General features: G+C 36.1%; 1 long non-coding RNA gene across 1 annotated transcript; it reads right to left on the bottom strand.

The window, feature by feature from the left end:
* Positions 1-780: 780 nt before the first annotated feature.
* LOC114825517 (uncharacterized) lies at positions 781-4,172 on the bottom strand. The gene is made up of 4 exons (XR_011582475.1): positions 3,414-4,172; positions 2,924-3,139; positions 2,597-2,815; positions 781-1,181 (listed from the first exon to the last, which is right to left on the bottom strand). It is a non-coding gene; the product is annotated as an uncharacterized lncRNA (long non-coding RNA).
* Between the last annotated feature and the right edge of the window lie 11,102 nt (positions 4,173-15,274).

The following is a 15,274-nucleotide window of genomic DNA, read 5'->3' on the forward strand; positions in this document are numbered from 1 at the left end:
CTGTAGGACAATGGGGTTCTGAGTAGAGTCATGTACCATTGGGATTTTCTTTCGTAAGTCTCCATCGCCTCTTGGAAGTAGGAAAGTTTGAGCAAAGGTGTGTGATTTTTCCTTGGACTCGCCATACTGACTTCTAGGGCGAGTCTGTCGCAATACCTCAAAGTCCCATGTACCTTCATGTCCCTCTGGGACCTGTCGTTCCTTCCCTAGATTAGCAGCTGGCCTGGGTCGTGGGAGGGGACCGAGTCTTTCAGAAACCCTTGGGTCATTGATCTTCTAGCATATGTGGAGGGGATCCTCTTGACGTTGCTTTAGGAAGTTCGGCAGTCACGATAAACGGCTTTCGATCCTTCCAACCCTTTTGCAAGGAGGTGTCTTCCTCCACTTCTCCTGCTTCGGGTCGAAGCAACTATCTTGTTGTTCTGAGCTTCTAGCTCATCGACCTTAGCTTGAAGAGCAACCATTTTTCCTTCCTTCTTTCGTTGCTTCGCACTAGGTGCAAGAGGGGTGTCATTCTGTGTGCTGTGGCTTCCTTCGCTCCCCATGTTGGAGAAGGATGCCTGGTCAAAAGAGAGTGTACGAATGGTGGAAACCAGCTTGACAAAGCTGAATAAAGTGGGAATAAATGTCGTTTCCCACAGACGGCACCAAATGTTGATGCACAAAATCAGCGAGGACTTTGGTATAACCGAAAGTGTTAAGTTGGTGACCTTCGCTAGATTGCTCTGGTCACTAGTGTGGATAAGTAAGTAAATGGATAGGGGTAGGGAAGCAAACACAAGATGTACGTGGTTCACCCAGATTGGCTACGTCCACGGAGTAGAGGAGTTCTCATTAATTGTGAATGGTTTACACAAGTACATAGGTTCAAGCTCTCCTTTAGTGAGTACTAGTGAATGATTTAGTACAAATGACATTAGGAAATATTGTGAGAGAATGATCTCTATTTATAGAAGAGAGTTTCTAGTTTCATTCTGACATTGACCCGTATCGTGTTGTGATTGGCTTATGATGTTGACACGTGTCGCGCTATGATTGGCTTCTGATATCGACACGTGTCGCTCTGTGATTGGCCTCTTAGTTGGAAGGAAACTCTTCTGGGTCCTTAACGGTATAACGTTGACCGGTGCTCAGTAGTTTCGAGATTGGTCAAGTTTGGTACAAACAGAGAACATAACACCCTTGAAACCTCAAAAGACAGACAATAAAGAACACCATTTATTAGTAGTGCATTTTTTATGGATTTCTATGAAAGATAACTCAAGCTACTTTTGTGGAGAATTGCTTTAATGGATTTCTACAAAAGTTGGCTTAAGCCATTTTTGTGGGGGAAAGGAACACCTTTTATAGGACCGCATGACTCATGATTTTCTCCAAACTCATATATTACGAGCCCAAAAGTAACACGCCAATGAAAGTAGAATCCCTCCGAAAAGCGTGAAAAGTTTAAAACATCCACTTTCGAGATATGACACTAACAAATAATCTTTCAACTATAAATATTGAATGGCGCTTCCTTCTTTTAACTCTCCTACATCTAAAATAAAACCAACTCCATCTTCCATTATTTAGGAAACACTTTTGAAGAAGCAGTTGAAATTTTAGTAAAGATTTCAACTTGTTTATAATGAGATCTGTTTGTATCATATTTAATGGACTCTGAAACGACTGAGTATCAGTCAACTATAAAACATCATGAACCTACTAAAGCACACGAACTAACCCCAAAACAAGCGAAGGGCTATGACAGTGGCATTCAGTCATTTACTATCCCCATAATTAATGAGAGATTTTCCTCCAACTAATGAGACCAATCACAACGTGACAAATGGCAACACCACATTAATCTCATTTAATCCCACTTTGGCTAGCTCAGCAAAGTTCCTCTAACTTTGGCTCTATAAAAGGGTAACCTCTACTCACTACTAAATTAAACAGTTTGCGCGACTAGGGACATTTTGTCGCGCAAAGAATTATTTGGTCGCACATAAACTATGGCGACCTGAAAATCGTCACGCATATTTTGTCGCGCAAAGCTCGTGAAAAAAGACATTGCGCGACGAACATCTTCAAATTTGTCACGCGTCTTAACAATTGCACGACGCTTTACTAGTCGTCGCGCGAAAGTTATACGAATAAAGGTTTTCGTTGTACGATATAAACGAGTACAAGTGCGTTTGTGGGTAATTTGTCTCAAAACTTTTTGCACGATGAAATCTATAGTAGGCACGTGGTAATGCGCGACGAAGAGTAAGACGTGCTTAATTTTGCGCGACGACATTTCGTCGTCGCGCACGTGTAATTTTTAATAAAAAAATAGAATAAAAGGAAAGAAAAAAACAGATTTCATACTAATGAGAAAGAAAAAAAAAGCAAATTAATGAATAATTTTTTTTCTTTATAATATAAATAAAAATGTACGTACAAATATAAAGTTAAAAAAAAAGGAACAAAACTACGAAAATTAAGAAAATTAACGTATTAGTTGTAATAAACGTATTAGTTGTAATAGTTAAAGAAAATTAAAAAAATTAATAATAAACATTATTAAAAAATAAAAAAAGTAAAATGAAAGAAGTCATCATTAAAAACGCACCATATATGTCGGGTCCTTAAAATGACCGCAAAGCCAAACCCAACTATCTTGTCGGTCCTCCAACTCCTTCGGACATCCCTCCTCAAGAGCGACCTGCGGATCATCAAATTCCTGGAACCATTGGTGCATGTCACTTTTCCACTGCTTGTAGCGTTCAGAGAAGAGTCGATTGACATACGTGAACTTGTCATCGTCCATGTGCTCCAAATTGTAGTTTGTCTGCAATATAACAAATATTTTGAAAACATTAGTAATAAAAGACAGTAATACATATAAATATATAAATTTTACATGAAAAGCATTAAAAAGGCGATGCTATTTACGGACAATTGATTGCGCATTGTAATCTTCGTCTCCTCCGGCATCGCCTTCCAAGACTTCCACAACATAAGGCAAAAGGTCCGCACGACATGCCCAATGTTGTGGGCCAATGCACTATGGTGCTACCCGATGTCGCTCATCGTATCCAATTGGGATACCATCGTTGGTCACCCGGGTGACCTTCCCCGTCTTCAATTGCCGACAAGGTCCCCGGGTGTTTTTCTTCATTGCAAAGAGATGAAAAAAAAAATCATTAACCCATAACTAATAACAAATCCTACTAAAATTTCGGCATAACCTCCCCTATAATTAAAACATTTCCCAAAACCCTGAAAATAACATAAACAATATACATATCCAACTAATGATCACAACAGTTTAATAAAAGGTTCGGAACGATGAAAATTTTTTAATCTTTACATGACACAACAAATTGAACCTAAAATAAAAAAACTTAGTAAACAAGGAAATGAGGGAGTGAATTAGGATTGTATACCTGGCCGTGTACCGGAGGCATCGGTTGTGGATCTCGATGGCGACATCTGGTCCACAGTATGGGGGCGTCGGTGATTTCATCTGGCGTTAATAGGTAACGCCATCGAAGAAGTCGACGATGCCTGCGCCTGTGGGACTGGAGGACCATCTGAGTGAATCGGATTGACCGGCCTATGGTCCATCTCTGCCTGAGCAGTGGCGGCAGTCGTAGGTATAGTCGTTGGACTAGATGTAGCCGTCGGACTAGGTGTAGAAGTCATCGGCCTCCGGGTTCTAATGAGGTGAGACATCTACAAAATTGGCAATCAATTTGTTTAGTACACAAAGATTTTGATTCTGTTTTCACATGCTTACTACTTCAATGGCTACAAAAGGATTGCTAATTGTTGATTTGATTTCAAATTAACTTGTTAACTGAAATAAACATATGGGAATTCCAGTCCATTGGCTGGTCAAAAGCATTTTTTGAATGCATATGGGCAGATTCAATGATTTTGGAGATGCAGAAATATGAAAATAATTGAAACATTCCCATCATAACAAAGTTCATGTGCTCTGTGATTTGCAGCAAAAGAAGTTTGCTAATACCTCTCATGAAAATCATATATATATATATATATATATATATAATCTAAACTATAATGGAGGAATTCAAATTACTGTGCAAAAAAGAAAGATTCATATCAAAACGTAAATGTAACTTCAAAATTGGGAGGCCGAATTAAACAAGCAACACAATCGAGTCTATCATATTAATAAGGCAACAACAAAGGGTAATACCCCATTATATATCAACAAATCATGGCAATCAACAATGCAAATCCTTAATTTAAGAACCCTGTACTTAAATTAGAAAACCCCCTAATTCGAACCCTATACTTGAAATTAAAAAACCCCTAATTTAAGAACCCTAATCTAACCCCCAGTGAAGCACCCTAAACCTAACCCCCAATTTAAGAAAACCTAATCTAACCTCACTGCCCAAAATTGTTCCCCTAAGTTAAGACCTAAATCTAACCCCAATTAAGAACCCTAATAATTACTGCAAATATTAACCTCACTGCCCAAAATTGTTCCCCTAAGTTAAGACCTAAAACTGTGTTTATATAGCACTAGGACAACTTTGCGCGACGAAATAGTCGTTGCGCAAAACTATAAGCCGTCGCGCAAAATGCATCATTAATGAGCAATAAATTGGAAGGTTTGAACGCATTCAGACAGCGCACTGCGCGACAAACACATTTATTCGTCGCCCAATATATTGAGCAACGAATAGAATAAAATAATTGTAATTATAAAGTTTACGTAAACATAGATATCTATGTTTACTTAAACTTTGTAATTACAAACAAATATTCACAAACGATTTAATACCTTAAATATTAATTCTTAAATTAATTAATACTTTAAATATTTATTCTATAAATAATTAATACCTAATATATTATTCTAAAAATAGTTAATACCTTAAATATTTATTCTACATATAATTTATGTCTTCATCCATACAATTATTTTCAGCATAAGTACGATATTCATTAAAGATTAAAAACACATATAAACCATCGCCAGGGTGCTTACATTAGGTCTCAAACAAAAAAAAAAAAAAAAAAAAAACCGAACAAGAATTCAAACCTAATTAAGTCCAAATACAAAAATTAGAAGAAAAAAAACCTTAAATTTAAAATTGTCGTACAAAACATAAACTTTGAACTACTATTTGGATGATCCTGCTCCATTCCGCAAGACTTCATAACGCCACATATTGTAACCTTCCTCCAACGCATCATTCAGCAACTTCATCAATTGTTCTTTCGGTTCATCATCAAAAACATACTTACGCTGTTACACATATATACATATAATTAATTCCAACATATAACTAAAAATTTTGCAAACTAAATTATTGATCCATCAACAATATACTTACTAATAGTTCATCCATCACAAGCTTTTTCACATTTCCCGGCACATCTTTCCAAGAACGCCACTCAGCAGTGGGGCAATTATTCCTCATAGCTGCAGTAATTGCACGAGCAAACGCAAAATGTTCTCTCATATCATGCGCGTCGGCCTTGCGCACACTCTCATTGTTGTTTTTATCCGCCATCTCAACACGAACAGAATTGTGAAGAAAATGACAGTAGAAGCGCCTATTTATAGCAAAGTTAAGATCTTTGCGCGACGAACTCTTTGTCGCACAAACATCTGCATTAAATAGCCTCAGATTTACCTTATTCAGATGTATTGGAAGGTGAAAAGTTGGTGGAACTTGCACGACGAATATTTGTCGCGCAAAAGTAACATTTCGTCGCTCAAGTTTTTCCCGCCAAATTAAATTACCCGTGTTTTCTTGTTGACTTTAAGCGACGACAAAAAATATTCGTCGCGCAAGAATACTTAGCGCGACGAAATTTTCATCGCGCAAGTTTAATTTATTTATTTTCTCTATTTTTTCTATTTTGCGCGACGAAGTTTTTTTTTGTCGCACAAGTGTGCGACGAATTTTTGTTCGTCGCGCAACCTACTTTTTTTACTAGTGACTCTCTTCTAAGGGTAATCACTAATTGTCGTTCAACACTATATTACCACTAAACTTGCCCTCGTTGTGCTTTAAGCATGCTCTACTAACTTAAACATCGAAGGTTCTTTGACCGGTACCACCACCGGTACCTTTTGATACTCTATCTTCCTTGCAGGTTACCTTGTTCATCTATCCTTTACTGAAACGCCCTCGCGAATGCCACTTCACCACACTGTATGCTGATTCCATTTTGTGCATCAAGAAAACCATTTTTAACAAAATCACTTACGAGCAAAAGTGACAACAAAGCCCCAATAAACTGGCCCTGTTAATGAATTAGAAAAGATTTTACAACTGGTAATACTCAAGTATCAGCAGTTTCGTATCCAATATAGACAGAATGATTCTAGTCAATTTGCGTATTTTTTTAGTACCTATACGTAGCTTGGCATATGGCCAATATGAATATTCTAGTATTTTATAATAGTGGTGGGATTGATACTCGATAACATTTTACCAGCTGAAAGATTGCAATCTGATCTCCCATAATTGTTTTGTTGATTTGTGTAGGTCACATAGCATAAAAAGGTAAGGAAGATATGATCAATTGTGCGTTTTGGCTGATTCTGTGGGGTTCACTTGCCCTTTATATGGTTGCAAGGGGTTGCTAGCTAGCTAGCAACAGTTATGATAGAGTCAATCTCTTCTAAAAGATTCTAGACCTTTTCTGGTTTGCAGTGGATCACATAGTCCGAATTGAAGGGAGGGAGGAGTATCTTGTTTTTATGCAGAGTCCCCGTATAAGAGTGTGTGTGTGTGTGTATTTGAGGAACATTTCTATATCACTAACCGTTGATGGATCGTTCAAATAAATTTATTTGAGAGATACTTTAATATCGATCACTTCATATTGTATTTTACCGATTGAATTGTATGTATACTAGGAAATTTGTCAAAGATTATATATGCAAAAACCACTTAAATTAAGAACCATAAAACCGTTGGATTAAATGCTTGTCAGTTTGGTGTTTTTTTCAAACCTTGTATTTGTTTATTCTGAATTTTTCTATTTTTTTAATAAAAATAATCTATGAATGATGGATTAACATGTATACGATTCAATTGTTAAAAAAATTCATGGGTGGAAATCCACAAGGTTTTCCTTTAAAACAAATATTATTTGAAGAAGTTTGGTCCAAGAGCAAAATCCAGCAAAACCTTTTGGCATGCAGCGCTTTTCCTTTTTAGACATGCAGCTATATACACTATCAAAGGTGAACGATTGTCCACTTCAAATATCACAATAGTCGACCTCTCGATCTATTTAATATACGAATGATAGCTGGAACCGATCGAGTACACTCACCAAAAGGAAAGGAAAAAGAAGCCAAATAATCCAATTCAGATGATCCAAATTAAATTGACTACGTTTACTTTAACTCTTTAAATACTTGCAAAGTGATCTGGTATGCTAAAGTTATCGATATTTTATCAAATAGGTTGAATATTAATGTAGTGCTACGACATGACTTCATCAGCCTCCAACTTTCAACCTTAACAGATTAGATTTTATAAATGATAGTTAAATACCACAAATATAAGAATTGATCTTCTTCAACTTTTTTTAATCAATAACCAAAGTATAGAGTTTCCAGTTGCCTAGGTTTGATTGATCCTCCTTTTTATATATATATATAAAATATGTATTTGCATTTGATTAGGTAAAAACTTTCGTAAAGAAAGTCTCTCATATTTCCCACTTACTTGTAAAACCCATACGGTTGATTGGGTAGGAAAATATAATATAATGGTGATCATGAGTTCGATATATATAATAGAGAGGATCATGGGAATTCTCCAATCATATCCGCTTATCGTATATCGTGCGATCAGTTTTCATTAGGTACTGTTTATATTTAATTTTAATTAAAAAAAATTACAATAATTTCTGATCGCACGATGCACAATGAACATAAGTGATTTGAGAATCCTCGGCATCCTCATAAAGAGGATCTGGCGAGGATCCTCAATCTATATAATTTATCTAGTTGTGACTTGTCTCATTGCAATGACAAAACTGTTGAAATGTCCCACATCGACCATATCAATGAGAAAATAAGAGTTTAAATATCTTAACCCCACTCCAACTATTACCGAGGCCTTTTGTATTAAAACTTCACACCTGACGGATTGTGCAAGTGGTAATTACCAAGTTGGGGACAATATTAGTGTTGTTGGAAGTGTGCCGTATGGCCCCGTCTCTTTGATAATTCTACATGGTATCAGATCCAGGGAGCGGGCCCGTACTGTACTATTACGTGATGGGTGGGTCCCTTAGCCCCATGCGATGATGGTGGGTCCCTTGGCCCCGAGTGTAGGGTGAGTCCCCTTAGCTCCACGTGCTTGTAATTGTCGATGTGTGGATCTCCCACGTGTGACCCACTAATTGGGTCCCATGTGAGGGGGCGTGTTGAAATGTCTCACATTGATCGTATCAATGAGAAAATAAGAGTTTAAAAATCATAACCCCACTCCAACTATTACGAAGGCCTTTTGTAATAAAACCCCACACCTGACGGATTGTGTAGGTGGTAATTACCAAGTTGGTGACAATATTGGTGTTGTTGGAAGTGGGCTGTATGGCCTGTCTCTCTGATAATTCTACAAAAATTTCATGGCAATTGGCGCCAGATTAAACACATCATTTTTTTTTCAAAATTGGTTAATTTAACACTTGAATGTTGCAAACATATTGTGACAGCCCGTCCCGAAACTTTTCCTCGATAGTGTGAAATGATTATAGTACCCTTGAGCGTTTGTGGTGTTGTGTGGTTTAAGTTGTGGTTGTGGACCAATTATTTTCTTTCCTAAGTACTTGGACCCAATTAGAACTTAACGTCTTAGTTGTTTTTGGTTTGGTTGGCCAAACTATGAGCACTCACACATACCTAAGCAACCCGTTGACCCTTTTCTCTCTCCTTCTCTCGGATTTCATCCATTTTCTGTACAATGTACGGACAACTTCCGAGCCAACACTTCTAGTCACAGATCGAAGGTGTAGTTGGCATCTTTGAACTCCTAGTAAGCTCATGAGTTGTTCTATACCTGTGGTTAGACGAGAAACCTTTGAAAACCCGAGAACCCAAGAACCCCGATTTGGAGTACTGTTCATGTACTCGTGATTGTGAAGTTTTCAAGGAATTTTAAGGTTATAAGGAGCCTTAAAAAATCTTCATGAAACTCGAGAAATAACTTTGGAGCGATTTGGACGTCGGGAGTCTCGGGTTTGACAAGTTGTAGAGTTGGCCGGACTATCGTGCGTTTTTCTGGCACGATTCTGTGGATTTTAGGGCTTAAATTTGGTAAGGTTTTGTTATTCTTGTTGTAAGCTTCATTTTGGTTTAAGTTTCATGAATTTTGGTTGAGAAATGAAGAAGATATGAAGTTTAGAAACTTTTCCCAGTTTCCGACGACGGTGACGAAATCCGGTGACTCGCCGGAGAAGAAGACGAATATTTCGTCAACTTTGACAGAATATTCCTAACGGCGTTTGATGGTGTCAGGTATATTTAACGGTATATGCTTATATTTAACGGAATATTCCCTAATGCCGTTAGGGAATCCGTTTGGTGTGCCAGGCATGTGCCTGCGCGTGAGCCGCGCGTCTGGCTGTGCCTTGGCCGGCGTGTGAGGGCGAGTGGGGTCATGAAAATTTTTTCTAAAAATATGGAGATGTTCTTGAGGTTGAGTAGATCATGGTGGTATATTCAAATACCCCATTTGAGTAATGTATGAGAAGTTATTTCCTAGTTTTGTGTATATACTTTAAATAATGTTTATTCAATTATTTTGCATATAGGTGAGACCTATCCTGAGGACGAGCTCCATCAATCAAGGCTCGAGGGCTATGACCCTTCGACATATCAGTGAGTGGGCTTTTGGTTTTCCGTATATACCTATATACTTGAGATTTTTCCCAGAAAATGAAATTGAATGATTGTACATTTTGAAATGCCATGCAAAGTATCTGCTTATTTTATTTATGCATTAGTAGTTGCATATATTTATGATTGGTGTTGCGGACGCACAGGTAAGTGCTAGGTAAGTTCATAAATTTAAGATATGAGATTGCTTGAGTTATATGAGATATGATGTGATGTATTAAGAGCTCATAAACTTGCACCTAGGTGTTAATGCTCCCACCCAGAGTTAGGACACAGTCCTTCACATGATGTTCACCTCCCGCACCATATGCTCACCTTGGATCCAAGTTAGGAGCACAACCTTGTCGTACAGACCACTTTAGGTGGTTCCAACTCGTAGGTGACCCGCGATTATTCGCACAGCTTTCATGTGATCATAGCACTAGAGCATATTCACTTTACACCTAGTCTTGTCGTACAGACCACTTTAGGTGGTTCTGACTCGTGTGCAAGATTTGATTTGATATGATTGAGATTGGTTATGAGCTATATATTTAGCCGTGCAGATTGAGTTAGAGGGATTTGGCTGATGCAATATTTGACATTGATATATTTTGCCTGGATTACTTATGGCATTGCATTGAGATACTTTGGCATGGTATACTTCTATGGATTTTCATCTTAAGTATGATTTTTGATACAGCTATTATTACTATTATTTTCTGGGAAATTATACAGGTTTTACGGTGAAGGGTTAGAACTTTTGAGAAATGAAATGATTTTGAAAAGTTTTGTTTTTGCCTACTCACACTTTCTGTTTTGCACCCCTCCAGGTTTTAGGTAGAAGTGCTTTGGTGGCTCACAGGGATTTTGACGGTGGTTCTGACAGAACATCATAAATGTAGGATCACCTTTAGGTGTTGTATAATTAGTACTTGTTATGCTTGACTACACTTAGGCTATTTATGCTCTGGTTGTGTATTTCACACTTAATCTTGTTCTTGCACCTTATCTTATCTAGTACTTTAGTTGATTTGGTTTTTGTTTATTCGTAATTCCTTATATCTCTGTTGCTTCCGCACTGTGCACATGGCTACGTCACCCTCACGTGACGGCCAGCATGCCCTGATTCAGGTTGGGGTGTATCACATATCCAATTGCCCAATCTTTATTGTGCACAATAAGTGTATCCTAGAAGTATTTGTAAACTCAATTTTATTGTATTTGTTGTACACTACGGTGGATCCATTTATACACGGGTGGTGAAGTTCAAAGAATCGCATGTGAGTAGGGATGGGCAACGGTTGCGGGCGAGTAATCGCGGTTATTTATCCATAACCGTTTATTCTTATACCCGTATAACCGTTTACCCGTTGGGTAATTGCCTAAATGGTTATACCCATACCCATAACCGTTTATAAATGGTTAACCATACCCATAACTGCGTACCCATTTAACCATAACCATAACCATTTAGTACCCGTTTACCCATTTATCATTTTTTAACCGTTTATCTTTTCTTTTTTACCATTTACATTTTTTCACCCGTCTACGTGTTTTTTTTAACAACTTGAAAATTAAAAAAGAAAAATTTGTCATAATTTTTTTTTCTGACAATTAAACACCATTATAGGTACATTCATAATACATTTCCGCATTTTAATTTTTTAAGTCTTTATACCATTCTAATAATTGAAATAATATTTTACAAACAATATTTTTAACTGTTATCAATGAAGGTAATATAAAATTTGCTAAGTATTCTTGGGTTACAAAAATTGTTAAAAGACAATATTCTTGGGTTATTTAACTCGGAATGTAAAGTATTAACATAATATATATAATGGACCATAAAATTTAAAGTCTTTAAGGAAAACTATCTTATATTAGCTTCAGAAACCATGCACTATAGTCAAAAGCATTGATCTAAGTTTTGTCCGATAGGAAACATGGTTTGTGTTAATTTTACATATATAAAATAAACGGATAAACGGATAAACGGTTACCCGTTTATAACCGCGGTTAATACCCATAACCGTCCATTTAAATTTCACGGGTAAACAGTTATACCTATAAACGGTTACTCATAACCGTAACCATGAAATTTAAATGGGCAGGTAACCGCAGTTATCCATAACTGATGTGTATTTACCCATCCGTACATGTGAGGACTTTCATGGACCACCCAATGGTTGGATAGGTGGTGGAATACATAAGAGCACCATGGTTGTGCAGAAGTTGTGCAACAGAAACTTTGAATCAAAAAGAAATATCTGATTTTAGACGAAGACGAACACATAGAAGACCAACATGACTCTATTGTTCTTCGACCTTGGTTCCAACAAAGAAGAAATCTCTCTACATTCCCAAGTGACCAACTCTCCATTTTTCTTTTTCTTTTTTTTTCTTTTTAAATTATTGTCTAATCAAATTGTGTCACCTAACATTTTAATTAATAAAGGGATGTTATTACTCAACTAATACCTTTTATACCATATGTATGACATTGTTTTTTATTTTATTTTCATATTCACTATAAATTCATACGGTCTCTAAAAAATATTTTGTAAAGTATTACAAACTCATAATCACTTGAAATTTCATCTCATACCATCAAAATCAATAAAATACTAAAGCATAAATTATGATATTTTTTTTATGTTATATGTTAAATAATCAACCGAATTAAAATAATAAATTCAAATTCTCAATACAAGTATAGTTTTTTTTAAGTGTAAATAGACACTTATTTTATACTATATATAATAAATTTACTTGAATCCGTCTAGGCCCATCTAGCTCATAGGTGCTAGGTCCTAGTCCGTCACTTAACTAACGCCTAGCGTACCCTGATTAGAACCCCCTAATGTTATAATCTTGGATATGTCATTGTTTGTATATATAGAGATATAATGGTACCCCTTTGTCATTCAAGGTGATTTTCTCTACCAGTCCGTTTGGGGTGGGATCTTCTTTACTATTCAGAACTTAAGGGTGTGCCCAATTAAATTTCAACATAAGATGATGAAATTTTCACCCACTTGACTTATCTTCTAAACAACCAATTACTTTGATGCTTGCTAAGTAAATTCACACTGTAAAACTTGTCACCGAGATATATTCCAGGTTTATACTTGCATATATGTTCAAATCCTATTCAAATATTATGACCTCCAGTTCCATCCACAGAAAAACAAAACATGTTTGTGGCCGTTTGGATATGACTTATGGCAGCCTGCTTCCTTAACTATATATGACATGACTTTCAAACTTGTATTTTCTCTCATCAGCTACAAACTTTTATGATGATGACCCTTTACTTTTCCCTTCATTAATGTAAAAAGTTGGCAATCGATCACCCCTTGACTTTCTCTTGGATGGAATTCTTCGTCCTTTTAATTAGCTCACATATTTATGGGACGTTTTTTGTCCAAAAAACAAAATTTATGGGACGTTTGAATTATTGTATGGATACACTCGACACCTGGTCACCTCTACCCTATCGGCTGAAACTTAATTTTGCAGGTGTCACATTTCATTTATGTACAACCAACTTAGCGTTGCCATATAAATATGACGTGGCTTCTCTATCCTCCCATTTTCATACATTTTCATCATCTTCTATTTGTATCGTCACGGTTAAGTCAATATAAAAAAATCAATATAAAATGTTGACGTGGCTTAACCGTGACCACACAAAATAAGAGGGGATGAGAGTGTATGGGAAGTGGGAGGGCAGAGAGGCCGGGTCCTATAAATATATACATATGCAGGTTAAGATTTGAGGACTCGCGTTTTTAGACACATTTTGACATATATTTTGTAAACTTTATTTTTAATAATACGATTTGTCTATATTTTAGTATATCATTCATAGATTATTTTTACAAAAAAAAAGGGTAAATTTAAAATTACTAAGACATTCATTTGTAATAAATAAAATAAAGGGATAAAGTTTTGCAAAGAAATGCTAAAATGACTATTTATCAAGAATGATCACCCACCACTCAATCTAATTCAACAATAAAAAAATATACCAACAATAAAAATTAAATGATCTGTTATTGTTATCGGGAAGTTAAAATCAAACAATGAATGACCATAATTTTGTTGTACCGAGCGTCTACGAAAAACCTCAAGCAAGACGGGTCTTTGTTATTATTCTCTAGTGAGATGAGATCACAAGCAGCTAAATAGATCAGAAGAACTCAATTTTGGAGCATTTAAGAGGAAGCCTCAATATCCTCATCTCATGGTCAGACAAGGATTGTCTGCCCTCCTTGTTCTCGTGCCCTCTCATGCCCTTCTATTTGTATAGTCACGATTAAATCACATCAACATTTTATATTACTATTCATTTTTGTTTTATTATCTCTATAAAAAAATAATTTAAAAAATTAACGTGATTTAATTATGATCACACAAAACAAAAAAGCACAAGAGAACACGAGAACAAAGATGGTAGACAATCCTTGTCCCTCGTTGTCAGCCTGATGGAAGGCCCAACTAATGAGCTTATTAATTGAACTTATTTGTTTATATACTGCATGCAGGTTTCCAAGACTCGGAACCTGGAATTTGACGTCTTCCAGTTGACAAAAATGAAAAGACTTCTCACATCTTCGAGTTACCAAGAAGCAGAGAGTTACAGAAACCGAGAGTTCAGTTCTTCTGACCGCAGGTTGGTCAGTTCCGAGTAGGATGTTATCCTCTTTTTTTTTTTTTTTTTCTCTTCTTCGATTACCTTCTATTTGAATGGTCATGATTAAATTACGTCAACATTTTATATTAATTTTTTATAAAAAGAAAAAGATAAAATAAAAAATATGAGAGAAGGAGATGAAAAAGAATGGAAGGAGAAGGGGAAATAATCCTACTTCGATCAGTTCCTTGTTAAGTTGTATAGTATATCTTGTAAAATCTCTGTCAATCTGTTAACCTATCTATATTCTTAGCGGACGTGGCGGCTTACTAGAAATCTGGAAAATTTATATATACTAAATTATGTGCAACCTTATTGTATATTGATATGGAGTTTAACTAAATTAGTTAGACCAGTGCACTTTCACTTTTGCATTAAATTACTGTTAAATCTTGCTTATCATAATTTATTTGAATTTTATGTAATATATTATTGCTTGTCAAAATTAAAAAAAAAAAATCCACCAAGAAAACTGACAAAAACTACAAAACTTTAATGAATAATGATATGAATACACGACTTACACGACCCTAAAAGTAGAGCTAAAGCTTGTTTATAAACTATCTCAGACCCTAGCGTTGCTATAACAACACCATATTAGAAGCAAAATATGAAAGTAACAACGTTCCAACAAAACCCTCAAAAAAAATATGTGTTGTCCATTTCCACATTGAAATGTCATGGAATGTTGCACGAGTTTGTAAGTGATTATG

The sequence above is a fragment of the Malus domestica genome, chromosome 06, assembly GCF_042453785.1.
Source record: "Malus domestica chromosome 06, GDT2T_hap1".
Lineage (NCBI taxonomy): Eukaryota > Viridiplantae > Streptophyta > Magnoliopsida > Rosales > Rosaceae > Malus > Malus domestica.